Source organism: Hippocampus comes, unplaced genomic scaffold, assembly GCF_001891065.2.
Source record: "Hippocampus comes isolate QL1 unplaced genomic scaffold, H_comes_QL1_v1.1 scaffold111, whole genome shotgun sequence".
Classification (NCBI taxonomy): Eukaryota; Metazoa; Chordata; class Actinopteri; order Syngnathiformes; family Syngnathidae; genus Hippocampus; species Hippocampus comes.
Genome location: NW_017805698.1, coordinates 2077329 through 2081129, shown reverse-complemented (window position 1 = coordinate 2081129; position 3801 = coordinate 2077329).

Sequence of the window (3801 nt, the reverse complement as noted above, 5' to 3'; positions counted from 1 at the left end):
GGAGACACCAAATACCGAGCGCTTTTATACACCGAGTAGAAACAAATACATGGGAGAGTTCGGTTCTGAAGTTCAGAAATCGGTTATGAAATTATGAACATCACACATAAATAAGAATAAGAATAAGACTAAGAATAAGAATATAAATCAAGCTTTAATTGCAGCAGGGTGCAAACTAAATTGTGTTTTAGTTTAAAAACATGTGACTGTGTATTTAAAATAAGCAAAGATGATTTTAAATACTCCAGAATAGTTAAATTAATCAAGTGTTGCATCAAGACAAAGTAAAACACATAGGGGGCGGGGGTGAGGGTTGTTCTTTCAGTTGCTTTTCACCACTTCCACTGAAGAACATTAATTAATTCATTAATTAATTAATGAATTAATTAATTCATGAATTAATGATGACAATTTTTCCAATGTCTTGACTTTGTTTCAGAAACTGTAGATTTATTGCATGTATTGAAAGAAAGAAAACAGAAAAAAAATCTTTTCAAGTTCTTGCAAAAGCACTGGTATTATTATTTTGAATAGGGAGCACACAGTGACTCAAAATGTCTTCTGGTGGGGGGTGCACCGTGGGTGTGAAAACCAGACTAAAATGGCTTTCACAATGAACAATTATTCTACTTGTTTATTAAAATACCCAGTTGAAATTTACTGTCAAAATAAACAGAAAACAAAGAAAATTACATGTGTATTTAAATCAACCATATAGTTTTGCATTACGTAAGCCTGATTAGCTTAATGCTAACAGACAAAATGATCACAGCCAGGCAAACAAATTGCATCAGTGTTATAGCCCACTGAGCAATAGATATTTGAACACAAATGGTGGAACAAAACATGTAGACAGAAAAATAGAAAAATACTCACGGGCATATATTATTTTCCTCCTGCAAATAATGACTAATATTGCTGCAGCTTACTGAGGATTTCAGGTTAATTCGAACAAAGGTTGTTTGTCTGTGTGTGCCCTGTGATTGGCTGGCAACCAATTCAGGGTGTACCCGGCCTTTTGCCCTTCACCCCTAATTACAACATGTTTTGTTGGTTTTTATTGAGGCAGGTTGGAGGAGATCAATGGCATTTCAAATCATTTAAGTGGGGAAAAATGCTTTGAGACAGAAGTATTTTGTCTTATGAATGTGATCAAGGTGCAAGCTAAGCTTGTATCTCATGGTCGTGCTGGAATTGCAGTCTAGTAACTGTATTGTATATGAATGTACCAATGAGATGCAGTTCTGTCAGATTAGAGCTCTTTTGCTCACATGATAAGGTGATTTGAGCTATTATACCGCTGAGAACTTTTTAGCTCAAGAATAATATAAAATGGAAGAAATATATATTAAATGACATGCGGTACGAACAACAGGTAGTAATCATAAAAAGAGCAACTATATGCTACCAAGTGAGCATGAAAGAGTTCTATTGACTATCCCCTTTCGCCTTCATCGAGTGCACTGAGGGCGTTCAGGTATCAAGAGAGCCTTGCAAGCTTGGCTTTCAGTGTAAGTGATGGTGGTTTGAATACAGTGTGGGGGGGTGAGAGGGGGGCATCAAAGCATTTCTCAGACTGTTGGCCACATGAGATATTGATGCAGGAAGCAGTCCTCCTGCTGCTCGCTCTTCCAGCCAAACAATGTGACTATTAGTGAAGCAGGTCACTGCCTCAAGGGAACTGTTAGTATTTCTGTTCCATTCATTTCATGTTTGCAATGTTCTTTTGAAAAACCTACCCTCAGCCAGAATCACAATGTACATATTTTATTTGCGTGCATGACTGAAGAAGATTTTAGCTCAGACCATATATTCACAAAGGTGGTGGAAAGTACTTTCCATCCATTTCAACAACTTTGGCCTCTAACCCATAGACTGAAGACCTTTCACCGCAACCACACGCAGACAAATTTATGTGGCTCCAACTGTTCAATTATGTATGAGAGAGGACCCATGTGACCCACAGGTTTATTCTTGAGTGGCCTGTGAAGACTTAAATTGTGTGCCCTTGAACAGGCAATTAGGGTCATTTGCATACATGCATTTTGTCTTGATGTGCGAGCAAAAATTCAACATGCAAGCATTGTAACGGCAGTAACTCACACTTTGCTTTTTAATCTGGTATCATAATCCCAACACATAATGACAAATGCCATTGACAGGCTAACAAATCGGATTGAAAGTTGTGATGGCATGACCCTTCATGCAATGGATGTAGACAGCCAATGTAACAATACACACAGACAAATTTTCTTCATCCTCCCAGAAAAAACAAAGCATGCTATTGCAGTTTACCGAACCAGAGCAGTGGTGAAAGTCTTCGTTTGTGTTGTCATGACTGTAGTATATTGCCCTGCGGTTGGTAAGTTTCACACTCCAAAAGGTGTCACAATGGATTCATCATGATGCAAAAACTGTTTGAATTTTTAACTTCCATTTAATTATGTTATCAAAATATGTTTTATAAAGTAAATATTATAGTGGGATTGTTTCCCTATTAAAAACAAATAACCACATTTTTTGTTGAGATTTTTGGGGCTACCGCAGTGAATAAAATGCATTTCCATTTATTTCATTGGGGAAGATGATTTAAAAGAAAGTTTGTATCTCAAGGCACCACTGTAGTTGAAGACCAGAAACGAAAATCGAACAAATCCATAAAACAAATAACATATTAAGACGAGATGGACTTTTAGCTTCCAAAGCACAACTTTTTTTTTCATTTTGTCCTTCTTGATGTCAGTCTACACCCTGCACCGAGCTGCCTGTGTGTGCCAGTACATTTTTCTGTATAATAATGTGATTCTCCAGTCAAATGTTGATGCATTTTGACAGGGAAAGAGGCAGATGAAAAGGCTTTGGATGAACACAGTGACGTGTTAACCTCAGATCTCTTCCTACACCGGCTGCAAGGCAGTCAAGGTCTTATGCTAATCCTGAGTCATTTGGGAACATTTCCAACTGAAGAACCACCTCTGGGTTTTATCCTGTGTCTAAAGCATTTGACTTGATGCAGGCACTTCACACCTTTTTACATGTAAAGAAATGGAAATGTACCTCCGTTGGTCGGTTGAAAGGAAGACCGACGTTGATGCACAGCAGCCATTTGTCGGCTCCATTCTTCTAAATATCTATTGTTGTCAGCTTCCTTTAGTCTGTAACTTGTACATCACTCACCAGTCACCGGTTTCAGTAAAAAAAATAAAAAATAAAAAAAAAACACTAAATAAATAAAAAAGGGGTGGGGTGTCAAGTCAACGTGTGCAACAGAACTGATTACTTCTAATATATAGGGTGAATACTGAATAAAGAATGTGCCTGACCCTTTGCATTCTCTGACTTTATAACCCATTTTGTGATGACAATAGTTGAGGGGTGAACAAAACTGTTGAACACGGTTAAATGGTTCAACACTTGTATACAAGCCCAGTGTCAATGGGGCCAAAATGAATGGGGTCAAAGAAGAAATGTGACGACACTTTTTTTTTCTCCTTTTCTTAAAGCGCCATGTGGGGTTTAATTATAAAGGAAGACTCTTAACGTTGGTAGGAGGACTGCTGAAGATAAAAGTGCACAGATGTTCTTGCAATTATAGGGTTCGCACGGCCCTCCTTCTGCTTTCCAGTTAGATCAGGTGGGGACATTTGTGTTGGGAGACCCCTTGGCTCCGCCCACCAACACACACAAACACACTCACGCACACACACACATTCACATGCACACGCGCGCACACACACACACACACACACACACACACACACACACACACACACACCCACACACCTCCCACCACCCCCGGCG